Here is a 21,331-nt window from a genome sequence, read left to right as displayed (position 1 = left end):
TGAGTGGAAACATGATTTGTCTTTCTCTGACTGACTTATTTCACTCAGCATAACACCCTCCAGTTCCATCCACGTTGTTGCAAATGGCAGGATTTCATTCTTCTTTATTGCCACGTAGTGTTCCATTGTGTGTGTAAACCACATCTTCTTCATCATTCATCAGTTGATGGACATTAGTAGGCCCAGGAAAAATCCTGAATTGACATTGGATTGAATTGACATTGATCTTGACGTTGTCTAGTCCAGGAACGGAGTTCCACAGTCCTCACTCACGAGCCGTGGCAGACACGAACCCAATCATGCCTTTCCCTCTAGCCGAACCCAAATGTTTCAGTTATTTAACTCTGTGGTCCAAACCTCTCCAAAACGCGGTGGCTTGAAATGACGTATTTGTTCACAGTTCTGTAGCTTGGCAGAGTTCTGCAGCGATGGCCCACGTGGAAGTCATGTGGAACAAAGTTGGGTCACTCATGGGCTACGCTCAGCTGGGAGCTTGACCCGGGCGGGGCCGCTTAAGATGGCCCCACATCCTGCTGGGACTTGGGCTGTCTCTCCCCGCTGTCTCAGCCTGTCTGGACTTCTCTACTTGGGACCTCAGGGCTCTGGGACAGTGAAAGCCAAGGCTGCTGGGCCTCTGAAGACGTAGGCCTGGGGTTGGCACAGCATCGCTTCTGCCGCATTCCGTTGATCGCGGCGTGTCACTGGCCCAGCCCAGACTCAAAGGGAAAAGCAGTAGAGGCCACCTCTTGATGTGGGTGTGTGTGTGTGTGGGGGGGGTGATGGTAGAGCCCATCCCTGATGACAATCTGTCAACCGGATTTGACCTTAAAATTCGACGGATGACAATGGTCATCTGAGATGGTCATTTGTCATTCCTGAGGTCTTGGTTTGTTGGGGCTGCAATCGCAGAATGCCAGAGACTGGGTGGCTCCTAAACAGAGAAACTCACCGTTGGCGGTTCTGGAGTCTGGAAGTCCCGGATCAGGGTGCCAGCATGGTCACGTTCTAGTGGGGGCCCTCTTCTGGGCTGCACACTGCTGTCCTTGCTGTGTCTTTGCACCATGGAAGGGGCAAGGGAGCTCTCTGGGGTCTCTTTCATAAGAGCGCTAATCCCCCGCATCATCTCCCAGAGACCCCACCTCCTAATACTATCAAACTGGGGGTTAGGACGTGACGTATGTATTGGGGTGGGTGGGGTGGGTGGGGGTGGAGGGGAAACGAACGTTCAGACCATGGCCTGAGTGAGTTAGTCCACGCTTTCACTTGTCGGCTGGGAAATAAGCTTTAGAAAGGGAGAGGGACTCCCGTGAAGGCAGCGAGAGAGCCAGGATACAGCCTCCACGCACCCCACCAGCATTTACTGAGCGCCTACCGTGTGCCAGGAGCATGGGATACAGGGAGAGACAGGCCCTGCCCTCAGGGGGCTCCCTGTCAAGCGGGAAGACAGGCGTGTATGCAGAGTGGTGTCCGTGTGGCCAGATTTCGGCTTTAATGGCAGGGCGCACGGTGCCAACTGCTCCCGGGTCACAATCACCCATGGCGTTTCCGTCCATCGTCCACTCAGTAAAGTAGGTGAGCCCCGGCCATTTGACTGAGAGTGCATTTTTCTTTTGTTTTGTTGAAACTTTATTTTGAGAGAGAGAGAGAGAGAGAGAGCAGGGGGAGGGCAGAGAGAGGGCGAGAGTATCCCAAGCAGGCTCTGTGCTCTCAGGGCAGAGATCGACATGGGGCTCGGTCTCACGACCCCTGAGATCCTGACCTGGGCCGAAATCAAGAGTCGGGCGCTTAACCGGCCGGACCGCCCGGGAGCCCCGAGAGCGTATTGCTAAATACACTCAGATTGATGTCTGCCCGCTACACTCAGTGTGCAAAGTACCTCGGGGGGCAAAGAGCTTGGCTGGGGATGGCTTTAATAGGGGAAGTCAGGAAACGGCGCCTTGAGAAGGAAGTGCGGATTTGAGCTGGTGCCAAGGATGATTGGCTTTGGAGGAGGCCTCCAGTTGGCTGGAGCAGGAGTTGGCCGGAAATAAAAGATCCTTCAGGTGGGGAGAGCAGCACGAGCCCAGATCCGGAGGCTGGACGAGCGAGGGGTGTGTGGTGTGGTGGGTGGGAGCAGGGAGTGGCCGGAGGGAGTCTGGACGCGCTGCGGGGTCTTGAAGATCCCACGCAATTTTCTGGGTGGTCCAGCGCTGCCCCGTTGCAGCGTCCTGTTGTCCTGAGGCCCATGTCTCCGAACTCCCATCGAGCTGAAGCTCAGACATTTGCACAATTGAAGATTCCGGGCAGCCCCAAACTAATTGAGTTTGAACTTCTAACTTGGCAGAGGGCATGTCGGTTTGTGGCTCTGTCTCCTGGCCTGTCTGGTCCATGAACCAGCTCAGCGTTGCTTTGCATTGGTGGCTTTCTTAACTGGATGACGGGGTCCCCTCTCCTCCCATGCCCGGGGCCTTGCTGCCAGACGAGGACACGGAGCTTGGGAGAAACGAGATGTTTCCTCCAGGGCTGAAGAAGGCCGATTTAGGATGGCACCTGCGGTCGGCCTGGGCTCCTTTCCTGCGGGGAGACCTTGCCACTGCCCTTCGGAGCCAGACCGAGCCGGGCCTGGCACCGGAGGGCCCACTGGCTTCCCAGCGGCTGGGGACACAGAGCCGACGGGCGTCAAGACAGAGCCTTCGGGGAGGGCAGGCCGTCTGCAGTCTCTTTTACGGCAGACTTGACTCACAAGGGGCCTCTTCGACCGTCAGGGATTTGGGTCACGAAGAAAAAGGGCGTCCCTTGAGTAAGAGGGGAACGGCCACCCGGCGGGTAGGAGCCGAAGATCCACCAGCTCCCAGACCTGTTTTGAAACGCCGGCCGTGAACCCCGGAAAAGTTCACTTGACCGCTCTGTGCCTCGGTTTCCTCCCCTGTAAAATGAGGCTCACAGGGGTGTTGTGTGGCTTGTGTGAGATCCTGTGTGGCTCGGCGGCGGGGCTGAAAACCACCGTGGCCTCTGCGTGAGGGGGCCTGGCTCCAGGGGTGCGGAACTGTGGGGGCCGGAGGTCCTGAGCCAGGAGGGGCCAAGAAAGGCCAAGTGTGCCGTTCCCAGGGTCACGCTGCACCCCAAGCCTTCCCCTCCATTTCCTGCCTTGGCCCCAAAACATGGCAGGACGGGGTGGGGACCTTGAATCACCAGCCTCTCTTCTCCTGGGGGGCGCGGGGCCTGTTTGGCCTCAATGGGCCTTTCTTTTTCTGGCCTTTCCCTCCCCCGCCACGAAAAACCTCAGACGTGAAGGGAATCGGGAATCAGGAGCAGGCCCCAGGGCAGGGCAGGGCGGCTCCCCGGAGCCTGGCTGGGCGATGCCGCTCACCTCCCCGTCACCGATTCCTGGCGTTCTGTTCCCTCCGCATTCTCGGCCCTCTCCCTGCTCTGGCGTCTCGCATTTCGCAGGAAGCCAACATCACCCACAGTTCCTCCTCCTAAGAGCTTTGTGTGTTGTTTCCACTGCCCACAGAGGACAGGGAGCTTCCGTCTGCTGAGTCCCTGCTGGGCTTCTGCCCTGTCCTGCTTTAAGGTTGTCTTCCGGGGCCACAGGTTTGTCGTTTCTCTGGTGTGGAGCTAGGGCAAAGGGTCCCATTTTACAGCCGAGGGGACTGAGGCCCAGAGAGAGGGTGTGTGCTCGCCGGCTCCTTCCTTCTGTAATTTACCAGGTCTTTTCTAGCCGGCCTCCCTCTCTGCCTTTGAAATGCACCCTTTGCCCTTTGGGGGGGCCCTGTGATGGGGCACACAGGGAAATGATTTGGAGTCTGGGACGAGACGGACCTGGGTTCAACTCCTGAATCCCCTGGCGACCAGCGGGGTGCTCTCTCGCACAGCGTTCCGGTTGGCTGCTCTCTCTCGGCCTCGGGTTCCCCGTTTGTCAATGAAAGTGATAACAGGATCAGCCCTGCGTTGCAGGGTGAAGATTAAATGAGATAATCCATGTAAAGGGCCTGGCCCTGGGCCCTGCACTGCCTGGGTCCCTGTCAAGGGGGCGTGCCTCAGACTTCTGGGCTTTTAAAACAAGATGGGTGCCTGGAGGTCCCTGGTAAATGCTTTTTGAAATGAGACTAAATTCTTGAATTACCCCTTCTGCTCCAGCCCCCTAGCCTGTTTACAGCCATACTTTCCTGTCCAGGATGAGGCTCAGAGAGGTTGGTCGACTGCCTAAGGTCACACAGCTGCTGACAAAGGGAGACACGCTCCTGATACCTCCTCCCGTACCTGCCTGTACACTTGACCATAAACCACAAGGGCTTTTCCTATTTTCCTGGCCCCTTTGTCCAGAGTCTACACATCCTGCTCTTTTGTGATTTCTAGACCTTTCTGCTTTACCTCTGCCACAGACCCTCCCTATTCCAATCAGGGCTATCTCCTGTATCGTTTTTGTTTTTTTTTTTTTAAATCAAATGCCCCAGTCAGAAGCCTGTTCTCACCCAGACGTCCCGCTGAAAACCAAAGCAATCAACTCATTCACACTGAGGTGTTGGTAGCTGCTGACAGCTTACGGGAGTGGGGGCTTGCGAACACGATGGCCAGAGTCAGCAGAGAATGTCTGTGCCGGCGGACGTTCGGGCACCGTGGACACAAGGTCAGGGGAGACTTGGGGCCAGGGGTTTTCCCAGAGGCGAGCGAGCCGTGGCCCGGTCCTGCTATAAAGACCCGAGGGCAGGAAGTTACTGAGTCAACTCCTTAGAAATTTGTATTTCCAATTCCCTCACACCTCCACCAGCGCCTCTCTGCTCCTCCCGTTTCTTGTAGACGGAGTGGCCCGAATTGGGTTGACTTTTTTTTTTTTTTTTTAATGTGACGAGGCTGCGCTCCAGCCGAGCTCGGAGAAACAGGGCAGGCCCCGGAGGCCTTGGGGACGAGTGTTGCAATCTTGGCACACCCCGTGTCTACACTGCCCGCCCACCGGCCTGCCACTTTCCCACAGAGGACAGAGGTGCTTACCACGGCCATGTCCTGGGCCCTGGACGAGGACAGGTGTCCCTGTCACCCTTTGCCGAACTGGTAACGCTGTCTTCTCACTCAGGGGCCCTTCTTCCTTCCTCGCGTGGGCACTGGAGGGGGCGCTGCGAGAGGCCCGGGGCTGTGCCACTGGGCCGCTGTGGGGAGAGGCAGGTCAGGTGTCTGGTCAGGGTGTGTTTGGAGAGGCAGGATGGCATGAATGTCGCCGCTTCTGCAATCCAGCTGCGTGGTTTCCCATTCCTTGACTTCCTGGCTCCGTGGCCTTGGTTTCCTTATCTGTACGAGGGGGGGCCAGAATGGCATCGCCTCACGGGCTTTTGGGGGTGGAAGGAGATAAATGTAGGGGAGGACACGTTTTATTTCGTTTTATATCTTGTTTGTTTGTTTGTTTGTTTGGTATTTGCCACCATCAGCTGTTTAAAGGCAAGAAGCCGGAACTTGGGGGTCCGCGCACGGAGTGCGTGTGGCCCTGGGGCCCAGGGAGCAGTAATTGCCAAGCGTTTGCCCCTGGCAGTCCGGTCCGTGTCCCTAGCGACGGGGTGGATTCGTACGAAGCTCTGCCCCTTTCTGCTTTCTCGCTGTGGCGGGGGGAGGGGGGCTTTGGGGGCGTGGTTTCACCTTGTTTACGGTCATGTTCTTGAAAACTCGGGGTGCGCGGCGAGGGTGGTGGAGAGGGTGTAGGGGTGAGGTCGGAAGAGCTCCATGGGACACCCGGGCGGCTCAGCCGGTTGAGCATCAAGTTCTTGGTTTCGGCCCAGGTCGTGACCTCACGGGTTCGGGAGTTCGAGCCCCGCGTTGGGCTCCGCACTGACGGTCTTGAGCCTGCTTCGGATTTTCTCTCTCTCTTCTTCTCTCTGCCCTTCTCTGGCTCATTCTCTGTCTCCAAAATAAATAAATAAACTTAAAAAAACAACAACAACAACAACGAACTCCTGGCTTCAGGTCAGTGGTAAGTTTCTGGAACCATCCGAAAGGCCTCCCCGGGCATCGTCTGGTTCCCCCAGGGGGGGTGGGTGGCCAGCTGGTTTCTCCCCTTGATGTCTTATGGAGAAGCTGGGGGCATCTCTGTATGCTCAAGTTCCCGAGGGGGCGCCAGCATTCGTGGGGTTCTGGGCTCCACCCCGAGATGTAGGGCCCAGAGCAAGGCCACTGTGAGAAGCTGGGTCAAAGGCTGGCTGGCCCCTGTCTTCTCAGTGTACCTCCCTGCCCTGTGACCACTTCACCCCTCCTCGCCCTCCCTCCTCCCCCCTCCCCCTCCCTCCTCGTCTCTCCATTCTTCTGCAGCCCGTGTTCTAAATACTTCCAGAAGTTGAGTGGAACATCTCTGGGCAGAAGCAAGAACTGACCTTGAGGAAAGGGAGGGTCCTCGAAGCTCCAGGGGCCGGCTGGCTTCTCCGTGGCTTCCTCTCCCCGGGAGCTGGCCGAGAGGAGATGCCATGAAAAGCAGTGAGCCTCAGTTGTCCAGCAAACGTACCCCGGGCACCCAGCCCCCCTGCGCCCTGCACAGCACGGGCACTCAGTGCATGTTCGTGAGGGGATGACCAGCAGAGGCCCACACCCCACACCCTCATACTCTGGGGACCGGGATCTGGGGCATCGCCTGAAGCCCCCCTCCTTCCCTTAGGGCAAACCGAACCCTCACTAGAGTTATTTTGAGGGTATGTGCTTATTTTTAAAACACAAGATTGTTTCGAGGGCATCCGCTTTATTTAAAAAAGAAAAAGCATGGGAATTTTGCATTCAGCACCATAATATGCCCCTGCCTTTAAAGACAAAACTTGTGGCCCTCTGAAAACCTTGGGTCAGCTCCAGGGAAAGGACCTTCATCTGTGTTCTGGTTTCCTGTCTCTGTGGCTCATTCAGCGACATTTGGGGTAGAAAACGCATAGATCGTCAGGTTTGAGGGGGATGCTCACGGACGGTTGAGTCTTCCCCTCCCCCCCCCGCCCCGCCCATCTCTATATTGTGTGAGAATATAGGCACAGAGAGGTTAAGTGACGTGCTCAAGGTCACACAGCTGGTAAGCAGCAGAGCCAGAGTTTGAACCCAGACAGCTTTCGCCACAACGCTTGCAAAGATGCCACTTGGGTGAGCCCTGTTCCTGTCTCCCCTGTTGTATTTGTGGCTAGACAGCTGGGGCAGTTTCCCGGACAACTGAGACCCACTTCCTTCCACGGCGTCGCCTCTGATGATGGTCGGCTCCCAGAGAGAAGAACCACCAAGGGCCCGGATGGCGCCTGGGGCCTCAAGAACCCTTCTACCGGGGACAGGGAAGGTTCTGCACAAAGACACAAATTTTAGGGTTCCCCGGCTGGAGTCACGGACCTCTGGTCTGGGCTGGGTCTCTCTGGAAGGAAACAGTCTGTGTGCCTCTCGTCTGAGGCATTTGGCCAGCTTCTTGCCCCAGGTGGTTTGGCTTCTGCCGAGCGTCCAACCCTCAGCGCCTGCGCCGCTGTCTGTGGGCCAACCGTGGGCTGCCAAGGATCTGAGAACTCGTTTCCAGAAGAGGCAACTGAGGCCCAAACATGATGTCAGAGGAAGAAGGCTGGTGTCCAATCCCGTGTGTCTGGCCGCCCTGGCTCAGGAGCTCAGGTGGGGCCTCTGCCCTGCCTCTTCTCTGCGGGACCAGAGGGCGCCTTCCAAGTCCATGGTCGCCTGGAGGATCCACGCGCTCGTGGCTCAGAGAGGGAAAGAGATTGGTGTAGGTTCTCAGAAGGTTGGGAGCAGAGTGTGACCGGAAGCCATGTCTCCCACTCGCCTGGCACCTCATTCATCCCTGTCGCCCTCGGGGGAACATTCGAGGACCGGGGTTTGGGCGGGAAAGACAGAGCTGCTCTTCGGGTCTCAGTTTCCCCTGACGTCGAACAGGGGGATTGACAACCCCAGCCCACTGGAACCCGTATGTGGTGAAGTTTTTACCAAACAGAGAGAGAGAGAGAATGCAGACAACAGAATGAGTTTTTTCAGAAAGTGAGATGTTTTCAGCTGAGGAAGAGGAGTCTTTGTCCCACCGATTTTTGTTGGCGTTAAATACCGTCTCTTTTCCCAAACGGCGGGGGCGGTAAAGGGCAATTTTAATTTTGCGGTACCCTCACTTGGCGAACACGGAAAGGTGGGAACTCTAAGGCAGTCTCACAACTGTTCGGGAGATGTAACTGGCTCATGAAACCCCAAAGTTTGGAGTTCACTGAACTAACGCGGTCTCTTGGGCTCCTTTGAGCTCAGGGACAAGCCAGGTAGGCGTAGGAGTGGCTGAGGTCACGTGATTGGAAAGAACCGAGAGCCTGGGCCCTGGGCATGGAGGTGAGGGTTCCGGCAGCTAGAGCCAGAGCCGGACCGCAGAGCCGGGAATGTACCTGGCACGGAGTAGTTGCCCATTTTGGGCAATGGGGTGAAATGGTTTCCGTGTGAGTGTTCAGCACATGACTCAGAGTCAGGGCAGTGGGGTGAGAGAGAGAGAGAGAGAGAGAGAGAGCTGGGTTCTGAGTTGGGTATCTGTCTTCGGTCGGGTTTCCCCAGAGCAGAGCCTGAGGCAAGGATTTGGGTGAATGTGAGGTTTTGAGTATGTGCTGTCAGACAGGGTTGGGATTAGGGAGAGGCGAGCGAGGTAGGGTCACGCAAGTTTAGAGCTGGATTCCATCTTCATTTAAAATTTTGATATTTTGCTCATGTTGCATCTTATGCTTTAGTTTGATATTTTTTTTTTATCTATTTTGAGAGAGAGACAAAGAAAGAACGCACGTGCATTTGGGCAGGAGAGGGGCAGAGAGAGGGGAGGGGGACAGAGAGTCCAAAGCAGGCTCTGCGGTGTCAGCACAGAGCCCGACGCGGGGATCAGTCCCACAAACCGGGAGATCATGACCTGAGCAGAAATCGAGAGTCAGACGCTTAGACAACTGAGCCACCCAGGCGTCCCTAATTTCGCTTTGTGAGAATATGGAACTAAAGTATTATTTATCTTGATCAGTAAATTGCTTGGCACACTCTTAAATTTACGTTCAAGGACAGAGCAGGGCGGGAACGCAGCAAGGATGTGGTCTCAGGTGGAGACTTTTCTTAGCCTGATCCCATGGGGAGCTCTGGAGCCTGAATTGCACCCCCGTCAGTTGGAGGGAGGCAGCCCCTGCTTAGCCGAGGGCAATCCCCAGGAGAAGGGGCCAGCTGTGAGCCGTGAGCACCTAGTATTCTCTGCAGCCGTGGGCTGGGTGCCCTCAGCTAGTAAAGGGGATCTGAGCTGGACACCCACCACCCACCACAGTACTCTTTGTTTTTCTTTGAGAGACGCCAGTAAAAAATTTGAGTCATTTTTAGGTGCTTTTGGCTGTCGGACTGTGTTTCTTTGGCTATGACTGTGCTAAAGCCTCCAGGGCCCAGCTTCTAGTCCTGTTATAGAATGGGTGAACGAGGGGCACCTGAGCGGCTCAGTGGGTTGAGTGTCGCCTTGATTTCGGCTCAGGTCATGATCCCAGGGTCATGGGATCGAGCCCCATGTTGTGTCCAGTGCTGAGTGTGGAGCCTGCTTAAGATTCTCTCTCTTCCTCTCTCTCTCTCTCTCTCTCTCTCTCTCTCTCTCTCCTTCCCAATCTCTCTCTCTCTCTCTCTCCCCCCCCCCTTTTCCCACTCACACATGCTCTCTCTCTCTCAAGTAAATAATAATAATAAAGAACAGATGAATGAATGAATGCTTTGAGCAGGGAGGGTGTCCTGGGTTGGGGCAGGGGAAGGTAGGTGGAGCTAGCGTGGGTAGGGGCGTGGCCTGAGGATGAGCTCATTCCAGCTTGGAGGATGGGAGCAGGCTGGAGGAAAGCCACAGCGGGTTAAGTGTCTGTGATCCTGGCCAAGGAAGGAAAAGCAGGGGGAGGATAAAGTAGGAAGGACAGGGCTTTGCCCCTGGTTAAGCAGGCAAGCAGCGAGGGTCCCGGGAGGTAGCCTGGCACTCTGGATTCTCCTAAACTGGGAAGCTGAAGGAGTTGTAGACGCTTGAGGCCTGGAATATTTTCGTTCTGAGTCTCAGATCCTTGGAGAGGGTTGGGGTTCTTGGTGGAACTCAGGAGAAAGCACTGCAGACTAGGTGTGATGCTAAGTCCCAGGGCTCAGAGAGAGAGGCACAGGGTTTGTTCCCTAAAAGGGGCTCCTTCTGGGATTTTAGGGTGACACACGTTCTTGCTAAAACTCTGCCCCTGCTGCACACAGTGCCTGAGTTTACACCGTCAAAGCTTTAAATCCGAACTTAATCCGTGACATTCTACTCCAGCCACCTGGCCCGAACGTGCCAAGGTCTCATGCCTCTGAGCCTTGGCGTCTGCTGTGCCTGGGCTAACGCTCACTTGTCCTTCAAGTTTCACTTCTCCCAGGCAGCCTTCCCTGACTTGGTAGCTGGCGTGGGTACCATGCCTGTGTGTTCTCCCGGCACACGGGGCTTGCTGTGTTGTGATTTTACTCATTATCTGCACCCCCCGCCCCCCGCCTCCCGCCCCCTGGCTTGGGGTTTCTCCGGAGTGGGAACTACATCTTTGTATTCCCAGCTCTTGGCTGGTACCTGGCACATCGTGGGTGCTCAGTAAGGTTCATTGAATGTATGAATGACAAATGTGTGATCTGTCGTCAGATATTTCTACCCTAGTGTGAAAGAAGCTCCGAGAGGAGTTTTTTGTTTGTTTCATGATCCTACTCCCTCACGACTGTCCCACATTCGTGTCTGGGGCAATATAATTCAAAATAGCCTAAGAATCGTAATCGTATTCAATAACGTACTCCTCTTATCTGACTCTAGTACCGACTCTATTTGGTATGTACTCTTACTGCTCCATTTTGCAGAGGGAAACTGAGGCACGCGATGTTTAAGCGACCTAGGTAGTAGGTAGCGGAGCCGGCATTTGAGCTCAGATGTTCTGGCTCCTGAGGTGCTGACCACGGGTTTGGGTTCAAGTCCTCACTCCTCCATACGGTAGCTGTGTGGCCTTGGGCAGGTTGCTTGACCCCTCTGGGCTTCTGTTGCCGCAACTGGGAGACGGGGGTGGTAATCAGGGCTGTTGGGAGGCCGGAACAAAGTGAGCGAGGGGAAGGGTCCTGAGGGCTGACGGGGACGGTTCCCACGGCCAGCTGGTGGTTACACACTGCGGGGTCTCTTGGGAACCTGCACCAGTGGAGACATTGCCAGGGTTCTTGTCAGAAGGGTGAGAAGGCAAGGAGGAGGGAGACAAAGGCCCCTCTGTGAGCCACCTGGGGCCCTTCCTCTGGGAGGCGAGTTAGGAAGAAATGAGAGCCCCGTAGGGGGAGAAGAGGACTCCCGCCTGGGAGTGGGGCGGGTGCCATGTTGCCTGCCAGGATTTGTTCTTCACGAGCAATGGGTGGAAAATTACTTTGGATTCTTTCCTGAGGGGGCAGGAAGGCTAGGGCCAGTCCACAGAGGGGAGAGGTCTCTCTACCCGCCAGGAATGCGATCCCAGTTTTATTTTAAAACGGAAAAGAAGCAGAAGACAACTTTAAGTTGATGGTGGCTCGGGGCCGCTCATGGCTGCCTAGCCAGTTCTAGAACACGACACTTCACAAGCTCAGGCTCCAGCCTCTGAGATTGGGGATAGCAGCAGAAACGTGCCAGCTGGCCCATCACTACCCGGTTCTCTGAGGAGCCTGCCTCCTCCAGCTTGACTGGCTTCTTTTCTGGGAAACCAGATCTATCCTTTGGGGTTGGCAGGGGGGCCTTGGGCACAAATCTGTCTCCCTCACGCTGCAGATAGTTTCATACATCTGCAAAATATATTCCTGATCCCTGATCCCCACAGCGGCCCTGCGGATGGTTTCTCCCTCCCTCTGACAAACGTGGAAATGGAGGAGCAGAAGTTGGAACAGCTGGACAGCTGGGAGAAAAACCAAGAGTTCTCATACCACAGACATGGTTTGGGCTCTCTGGGGACTAACAGTCCAAGTAGCTCTGAAGCATTTTCTTGATGAACTAAAACACAGCATAGCCAGTGCAAAGGGACGGCTGAAAAGTTGTTTGCTCTCCTTGTGACACTGAGGAAGGGCTTGAGAGCCCCAGACAGTTTTGGGAATAGGTAGCAAATGATACACACACGATTGATTGCAATACTATGTAACACATATACAATAATGAATCGTAGTAGTAAAGAGACTGGAAACAAGTCAAGTGCTCAAATCCAGGAGACTGGTTCGGTAAATGATGGCAAGACCAACAATGGAGTGCTATGCAGCCATCAAAAAGGATAGACACTATACTGATGTGAAATGATCTCCAAGGTGTATTGCTAGGATAGACAACTTGCAAAAATAGCGTGTGTAATATACTGCCTTTTGCACAAAATGGGAGAGAAATTAGAATACACATGCATATTTGCTTAAAGGAACTGGAAGGGGATAGGAGAAACAAATAAAAGCCGTTGATAGGTCCAGGGGGGACTGGGTGGATGGTGACAGGGTAGGAATGAGGATTTGCCTTCTTTTTTTTTTTTTTTTCCAAGATTTTATTTTTAAGTAATCTCTGTACCCAACAGGGGGCTCAAACTCATGACCCCGAGATCAGGAGTCACATGCTCCACTGACTGAGCCAGCCAGTGCCCTGGATTCGCATTCTAACTTTTAAATAATTTTAGATGGTTTTGAATATCACCAATTAGATGGAGTTGTGTTGCGTAGTCAAAAATTTAAGTTACAAAAGCCAAGTGACAATCACGCACAGTTGCCCATTAGGCTAGTGGTTATTATAAAGTATTATTTAAACTGTAATCCTTGTGACTTTTACCATCATGATCCCCTTGACCATCACATGAACACACGTAGGGTTTTATTTTATTTTATTTTATTTTTTTAACGTTTATTTATTTTTGGGACAGAGAGAGACAGAGCATGAACGGGGGAGGGGCAGAGAGAGAGGCAGACACAGAATCGGAAACAGGCTCCAGGCTCCGAGCCATCAGCCCAGAGCCTGACGCGGGGCTCGAACTCACGGACCGCGAGATCGTGACCTGGCTGAAGTCGGACGCTTAACCGACTGCGCCACCCAGGCGCCCCACACACGTAGGGTTTTAAACCGAGCTTTGCCTGACTCCAGCTTCCTCAGTGTCACAAGGAGAGGGTTCCTTCTGGCCTACTTTGAACCTAGCCTGAGAGGGTCCTAATTGTGTCTGATGCAGGGCCCGCCCTTCCCTGTAGCGTCCATTTCATTCTGGATGCTGGGATGTGTTCCTGGTGCCCTTGGCCCCCTGTGGACATGGGTGGTCAAGCCAGTGGACTTGTTTGTCTCTTTCCAAGAGAACAAACTTGGTGAAATGTTTGTAGGAAAAAAATGTGTCCTTGTGGGCTCTCCTTGACCCTCGTATCCAATGGGCAGAGAGACCTTCTAGAGAATATAACTGAACACCCATATGCTCGGTCAAGAAAACAATCTTATAGGGCTCTTAGCCGGTGATTTCTCTGCCAGGACCTCCCCAGATACGCCTTCCTGTTGATATATATATATATATGTGTGTGTGTATATATATATATATATATATACATACATATATATATATATGGTGTGTATATATATATATATACATATACATATACACTATATATATAGTATATAATAAATTATATATATAGTCAAATATATATATTATCATATATATGTCAATATGTATATTTGACAATAAATTATATATATATATATAATTGTCAAATTGGTTTCCATACAACACCCAGTGCTCACTCATCCCAACCTGTTAAAATTAACCGAAGACATTGATGAGCTGCCACTGCGTATTTTGATCAGCGTGTTGCTATGTGGCTCCAGCCTTCCATCCTAAAACCGAGGCCCCTCACATATCCACCCCAGAGCCAAGGCTCACACCTTGCTCTGTAGCTCTCTGGTCTTTGGGAAGTTTGGAAATACCCCAAGGCTACCCTTATTATGCCCCTAAACATGTACCCAAATACGCCAGAAAACACCCATGTGCCCTCTACTTCCCAGGCTGCTGTGGACCACCCCCCGGAAGGATGGCCATTCGTGGGGTCCCCTCCTTGGCCCACTCTGGGGTGGGCCCATCAGGACTTCATGGACTTTCTCAGGAGTCAGGCAGAAAGGTTGCTTTCAACCTTTTCCCCTTCTGTGTGTCTGACTCTGAATCTCTGTATTTGCTCTGCCTTAGTCCTTCTTCCCCCGCCCTCACAGTTTAGAGGCTTCTGTTACCTTCTTGGTCATTCTCTGTCTCCCCCTCCTCCCCTCCTCTCTGTTCCTCCATGTCCTTTTCCCTCCCTCTATGTCCTCTTCCCTTGGGGTTTGCTTGGCCGCCCTTCCCTCCGTGCAACTCCTTGGGTGTCTGCTGCGATCCCCTGCTCCCTCCTCCCCACTGAGATTACCTCCACCCCCACCCCACCAAACCCCTGCCCTGCTGGGCCTGCAGTGGAGAAGACTCTTCTCCCAAATCTTCCCGAGAGTGGAAAGGCGGGTCAGCCACATGGGGCTCAGTAGGGCCTGTGCTTGGTTTAACGCTCTGCCGTTACTGGTCTTGAAATTCTTAGTACTTCCTTTTTTTTTCTTTCTTTTTATTTAATGTTTATTTTTGAGAAAGAGAGAGAGAGAGGGAGCATGAACAGGGGAGGGGCAGAGAGAGGGAGGGAGACACAGAACCCGAAGCAGTCTCCAGGCTCCGAGCCATCAGCACAGAGCCCGACGCGGGGCTCGAACCCACGAACCTGAGCTGTGGTCAGTTGCTTAACCGACCGAGCCACCCAGGCGCCCCTGGCGTGGACCTTTTCAAAGAGTAGCCACAGCCTCTCTGGACCTCAGTTTCTTCGTCTGCCAAATGGGGATCATGGGAATGTAATGACCCAGACGAGTGCTCAGCACGGGCCCCGGCATATGTGGGCGGGCAAGGCCAGCACTCAGGAGCTTTTGGTTTCCCTCCCTCTGGGGCGGAGGAGGGGGTGATTTGTCAATAGGAAAACCGTATGATTTATTCTCCAAACTGAAAGGGGCGTGTTGAGATCCGAGGCACAGGCCGAGGTGTAGGGTCACCATGCAGGGGTCGTGAGTGTCTTTATCAGCATCCTGAACGTGGTAACAGGCGAGCGAGCATCGGGGAGCCGGCGTAACCACGCCCTGGCCTGGCCTCCAGCTGGGAGACCGCACGACTGGGTTCTAGCATTTGCCGCAGAGCATGGCGTCCCCCTCGCCCTAGCTAACAACGTCGGGACGTCAGGGAAACACGATCAGCGAGAAGGCCTTGAAGGCCGCGCAGTCCAGACTCCCAAACATCCTAGAAACGTCTTCCGATTAAGCCAGCAATACGTCGGTCTGAACGTCTAGCCACTCCTTCCCGGGCACGGCGGGGCAAAGTGGCTCTTGCCAAACAGCACCCTGGCGCGGGGGCCGCCGGCTTTAGGGAGGGCACCGTCTCGAGGCAGCGAGCATTTGACGGACGCCCCTCCATAAACACGCAGACCTCGAGGCTGCGGGTCCACGAGGACACCGATCGCCCCATCACACCTCGTCCTTTGTGCCCAGACCGCTGGAGAGAGTCCTTCTTGCTCCCCGGCCCCGGGAGGGCTCACCGTTCCCCGCCGGCTGGGTTTGTTTTTCGCCGGGGGCACGCGACGGCCGGAGCCGGCTTCCCTTTCCGAGATTAGGAGTCTGGGCGTCCCCTGGGTGGCCGACCCAAGCTCCGTATTTAGGACATTCCTTATCGTCTGCATTTTTCTCCTCAGCCCTGGCTCCGCTTTCTGTCTCCACCCACGTTCCCTTCCTCCTTTCGCTCTCGTTTTTAATTTATGTTCCCCTGTACACGTGAGCCTCTTGGGAGACTTTTCTCCCCCACCCACCCCCCACCCCACCCCATCCCTTCTGGACCACGCCAAAGTGTGAGCAAACAAACAGACAAACCCGCAAGCCAAAGCATCCTGTAGCCCTCCTCCTTCTGCTTGGAGACACAAGGGTCCCAGCGGGTGGGGGGGGCTGGAAGGCGCGAGGTCAAGAACGATGCAGAGGAAGGGCTGACCAACGTGAGAGTGAGGAAGTCGGCGGCCCTCGTCCGGGGCGGGAGGTGGCCGGCTGACCCTGTGTGACTCCGGGGGGCTGAACCGGGCTCCAGGTGACCATGTCAGGTCGCTCGGAGTCCAGTTGAGTCCAGAAAGGAAGAGCTTTCTAACGGCCCCGTGGGTCTTTCTCGAAGTTCCGCCGGTGGAGGTGGGGAGGAGAAAGAGGAGTGACCTGTTCTGGAACATGGCAGAACCCAGGGAGAGTTTATTTCTGGTTCTTTTTCCGGAGCGTTGACTGGAGGGCCCGGGCGTGGGCTCCCCCCGTTTCAAGGCCAGGCGATCTGGCTGGCGAAGGGCACCCCTTGATGGTGCCCGTGTGATGCTATCTTCTGCCTGTCTCCCCCCACCCCCCCGCCCGCCACCCGCCCACGAGGTAAGCGCCACCAGACACGAGTCTTCGCACGCTTCGCTGTCTGTGGCGTCCCCACACCTAGCCGGGCGCCTGGCACACCACCGAGCTTTGTCACATTCATCGAACGAAGGCCACAGCTTCCGGTGGCCGAGCCGGAATGCAACCTCAATATTGTCGCCCTCCAGAAATAGCTGTCTGTAAACATAACAGCCCAGGGGCACGTCTGTCGAGTCAGGATCTTCACCTACAGAGGCTGACCAGCCCATCCTGCTTTGCCTGGAACGTTCTGGAAGCCCCGCCTCACGGGATACCCCCAAGCTGGATGACTGGTCTCCCTGCATTGGGGATCCCAAGGTGGGTCTTTACACCGACCCACCTTGCGGATGAGGACGTTGCTCCCTGGGCCCGGGATCTGGCTCCGCGTCTGCCGGGTGAGGCTTAAGCTCTCGGCGCGTTGAGTTACTTTCTTTTTCCTGTAACGTGAGGGCGGCAGCCCCCTCGAGCCTGAAGCCTCTCCAGCAACGGCTTTTAAGATTCTGGAATTTCCTCTGGGCTTCAACCAGCTGTTTTTTCCGTTGAGGGTGGAGGGGTAGTTTTCCCAGCAGGACCCTTCCGTAGGGCAAGGCTGGAGCTCTGCCTTGGGAAAGGTGACCGCGCAGTGACAGGGTTGAGGGGGAGGGCAGCCCGTTCTTCCTCCCCCCGCGCCTGGGAACAGGGTGGGGTCTCCTACTCCACCATTCTGGTTGCTAGCAGCAGCGGCCAGCCCTTTTGTCAGCCGCCTGGGCTGGAGCCAGGGGGTTCCAAGGGGCCCCCAAGGCCCCCGTGCCCAGGGCTGGCAGCCTGGCAGGGCGCAGCTGTGCGGCTCAGGGCTCCCGGATCTCTCCGGGGTCCACCCGCCTGCCCAGGAGCCCAGCGAGTGGCAACTGTGCCGTCCGAGGTGGGTGAGTCAGGTCACTGAGGGCTCTCGGAGGTGGGGCGGTGGATGTGTGGGACGCTGTGACCCTGCCAGCCCCGGGCACAGTTGGGGTCAGCATAAGAACACAGTGCCCTGTGCCCAGAGGGACCTCCAGCAGGCAAGTCACAGGACGCCAGGGACAGTCGCCGTGACTGAAGATGCGACTCCTGTGTCAGAGCAGCCCGAGCTCGAATCCCATCTCTGCCCCTTCCTAGCTGTGGGGCTCTGGGGCTAGTGGTCTTGCTTCTTTGAGCCTCAGTTTCCACTTCTGCAAAATGGGAATGAAAAGCCTGCCTTGTTGACGCCTTGTTCTAAGTAGAGGTTGGCACCTGAGAAGTGGGGGGTTAATGTCGTCACCCCAGCCTCTCACTTTCTGTCCCTCTCTGCCGAGGGCAGAACCCAGAGACCCAGAGACAGGTGAGGGCTTCTGAGTCACCCTGGAGAAGCTTGCTAGTGAGACACGAGGCAAGTCTGAGGCTCGAAGGCTCAACACAGCCCTGCAGTGGAAGGGCCATCAGTCCCTCGGGGGCTTGGACGCACCGTGACGGGACACAGGGACATTCTCACCAGCCTTGTGGATTGCCGCTGGGGTCCGTTAGAACAGAACCAAGTTCCAGGCGTGGCTGCTCATCCCGACCCTGTTCCTTTCAGAGTCTAGTTTCGACATCTGTTGCGTGGGGAGAATAATCCCTCTCCTCTGGGGGCTTTGTCCGGCTACGGGGAGAAGAGGAAGGCCAAGCCCAGCCAGACGCCTGGCCGTCCCAGCACGAGTGTCCTTTCTTCTCGTTGTCACTGCTGGGGACAGGGCGGCCTGGATCCGCATCGAGTGCTCAGTGAGGCTGGGAGGAGCTGAGGGAACGAGACAGGGGCACTGCAGGCAGAGGGGATTGGCCAGAGTCAGAGCCTAGAGGTCTCCAACACCATGCTAGGGGGGCACTGGGCTCCTGGAGCACGAGGGAGCAGATTGGTTTGGAGGGACTTGGGCTCTGAAGTCCCCCCCCTCCACCCCTTCCCCCCCAGTAGCCCCGGGCCCTGCACCCCTGTCCTGGGTCAGTGCCCCTAGGTTGCTGACATCACCCAGGCTGGCCAAGGGGAACAGATACTATTGCTTACACGCCGGGGCCCTCTTTTCCTCTCTATGGCTGTTCTCCACCGGGTCTCCTGTTTTGTGCTGCCTTTCCCCCTCTCGCTGTGTCCCACCTCCGTGCCTTCGTTCCTGCTGTCCCCCAACCCCTCCAGGATATCCCCTTCCGCTGAGACTGCTTCCCCCCCTCTTCCCCTGCTCCTGCCACAGCCCCATAAGGGGCGAACACCCCATTCAAACCCACTTCTGCAGCTTCCTGGCCGGGCAGCCTGCGGCAAGTTACTTAACCTCACCGAGCTTCGCTTTCTTCATCCGTAAATGGCGCCAAGAATAGTTCTAACTTCAGGACTGATGTGGAGACCGAGTCGGTTGATGTGTAAGCGCCACACACATGACAAGCCCTGGAATGGACGTCACGAATTTTATGGCGTGTGCGCCGTGGTGTCGTATACGCTGTTGAAGGGGTCGGGGATACAGCCGTGAACAAACAGACCGAAGCCTCTGCCCTCAGTAAATGTCAGCTCCGATTTATGCGTCTGTTTCCGTGACTGTTATTTCCACCTGCCCGCAAGGTGGGATGGCGTCCGGTGCCTCCGAGCCTCAGACACCCGGCTCAGGGCCTGGCGTTGTTTGCAAAGTGAAGGCAAGTTCTCTGATTTGGGGATTCCCTTGGCATTCCTGATTTCCCTGGAGAGGTTATGGCACCTGAGGGAGCCCCTCAAGGGCAAGGGACATTGTAGGGTCAGGCAAACAAGTCTGCGAGGCTCTCAGTCTCTCTCTCAAGCTGCCGCCCCTTTAGGGGGCTGCGCACTCTCGCAGGGAGGTCCCTCCTCAACTGGGGGATCCCGGAGCTGGAACAGCTGCGTGTGAGGCAGGCGTGTCGCCGGTGACAGAATCCCAACCCAACTGGCTAAAGCAGTAAAGGAAATCCATTGGTTGAGGGAACCCCCGTGTGTAGCAAGGGTTTGGGTGCGGTTGGTGTTTCCGCATCTTTGAGGTCGGCCTTCTTCTGTGTTGGTCTCGTTCTCTGTTAGAATCTGCCCAGGTGGTGGCAAGAGTCCCAGGGAAGACTCTCATTGGCCCACTCTAAGCCCTGTGCCCCATTCCTGAAGCAGTCATTGGTGGCCCGCGGAGTGGGATATTCTCATTGGTCAGGCTGAGAGCAGGGGGTGGGGTCATCTCCTTCCAAGCCCTGCAGCCTGACGAGACGGGTGGGGTGGCTTCTGACAAAGAAGCAATGGACAGGCCCCTCCCCAAATGGATGCACGAATGGGCCCTGTCTGGGAGCACGTGGAAGGGCAGAAGGTGTCTTTGGATTCCAGGGGCTGCTAACCAAAAGCTTGGGGTTTGCTCACGGCTACCAGGAAGGGGTGCTTCTGGAGAGAAGGCCAGCATTTCTGCTGTTGTGGGGGTGGGTGCACAATTTTGACTTATATTTGGATTCCTTTCTGGGACCATACGCCTGGAAGGAGAAGGGAAGGGACGTCGCCAGGCCCCTGCTCGGTGCCCCGCACCGGGCTAAGCTCTGCGTGCTTTGTGACGCCAGAAGCAAGCGTGGGCTTTGGAAAGAAACTCCAGAGAGGTAAGCGAGGAGGAACAGACTGGATGCCTACATCCAAATCCTGGTTCTGCCACTTCCTCACTGTGTGGCCTTAGGCAGATTGCTCGACCTCTCTGTGCTTCAACTTCTTCACCTTAACAATACCCATATTCAAGTGGGATCGATAATACCCAATGTTGCTCCTGTCTAGATTAATTAGCTAGATCATGCTATATTAGCAAATTAGCTAAAGTATTCAGAACAGTGCCTGGTGCACTGTAAACTTCCAATAAGTGTTAGTCATGGTTTTGGCCCGTCTTGGCTGCTGTAACCAAAACGGCGATTGATTTCTCACAGTTCTGGAAGCCGGGACGTCCAAGATCAGGGTGCCGGCAGATGTGGTGGCTGGAGAGGGCCTGCTTCCTGGTTCACATCTGCTCTCCGTGTCCTCAGATGGTGGAGGCAGGGATCTCTCTGTGGGGTCTCTCATAAAGGCACTCACCCCGTTCGTGGGACTCCACCCTCGTGACCTAATTGCTTCCCAAAGGCCCCGCTCTCTAACACCCTCACGTTAGGGATGAGCTTTCCACATATGAACTTGGGCGGGGGCGGGCGGGGGGGACGACACAGACCTTCAGTTCGTAACAGGTCATTACCATCATTACTTCCTTTACTGCAGTTCTTTGGAGGAGGGGAGTCGAAAGTGGATTTAATGGTGGAATTCAAGGCATGGCAGCAGAGTTTACCCGGTACCGGCTCTGGGGGCGCGGAGGATGCCCTTCTGGAATCCAAAGTTCAGACCCGCGGAGGCTGCTCCTTCATTTGCATCCGTGCTTATCTCCTGGCGGGGGGAGGGTCGTCTTCAGACTTACCTGCTTCACACACCTGTCCCAGGATGCGCATCTTTTGGAAGCGGCTGGTTCCGGCTGCCTGTTGGCACTGCCTTTCTCTCTCCCCCCCTCTCCCCACACCCCCGTGTCGAAAGGCCCCAGGCCAGTGAGACCGGGGAGACGAGGAGTCAGCATTGTCATGGCAACCAATTTTCATCTGTGGCTTCAGGGCCTCTGGGGGCAGAAGATGAGTCTCGACCCCTAGGACTGGCCAGCGTGGGCCTTTCTCCGTGACCTGGCTTCTCCCGCGCAGCCTCCTCTGGGTGTCTGTGGTCCCCACTCGTCTGTTCATCTAAGACCTTAGAGCATTGGCAGTTACCATGGAAACAGCTCTTGAGGCAACACTGCCCACGTGGGCTGAGGAAATATTCCTCGAGAAAATGGGGGGATTGCCAGGCTCCTTGGCGCCCTGAGGGGGCCCCGACTCCCGGAACCTCTGAGGACTGCCCCTTCTGGGTGGACCCAGAGCTGGCCGAAGGGTCCT

At 55.6% G+C, this 21,331-nt stretch overlaps 1 protein-coding gene across 3 annotated transcripts in view; it reads left to right on the top strand.

Moving 5' to 3' along the window:
• The window catches only part of CMKLR1 (chemerin chemokine-like receptor 1), a 47,959-nt gene that overhangs the window by 7,864 nt on the left and 18,764 nt on the right, over nucleotides 1–21,331 (top strand). Inside the window, exon 1 of one of the 3 annotated variants that reach the window (XM_047088325.1) lies at nucleotides 4,950–5,031. The exons of the other annotated variants lie outside the window; for them this stretch is intronic. The gene's annotated coding sequence lies outside the window, so the exon portion shown is untranslated. Of the gene's footprint in view, nucleotides 1–4,949; nucleotides 5,032–21,331 lie in introns of those variants that run through there. 3 annotated transcript variants of the gene reach the window in all.

Source organism: Lynx rufus, unplaced genomic scaffold (assembly GCF_022079265.1).
Source record: "Lynx rufus isolate CCGP_SWC_20201006 ecotype Redwood Valley unplaced genomic scaffold, mLynRuf1.p SCAF_24, whole genome shotgun sequence".
NCBI classification, from domain to species: Eukaryota; Metazoa; Chordata; class Mammalia; order Carnivora; family Felidae; genus Lynx; species Lynx rufus.
The sequence above is the reverse complement of the archived record's forward strand: the minus strand, read 5'-3'. Positions and strand labels throughout refer to the sequence as shown.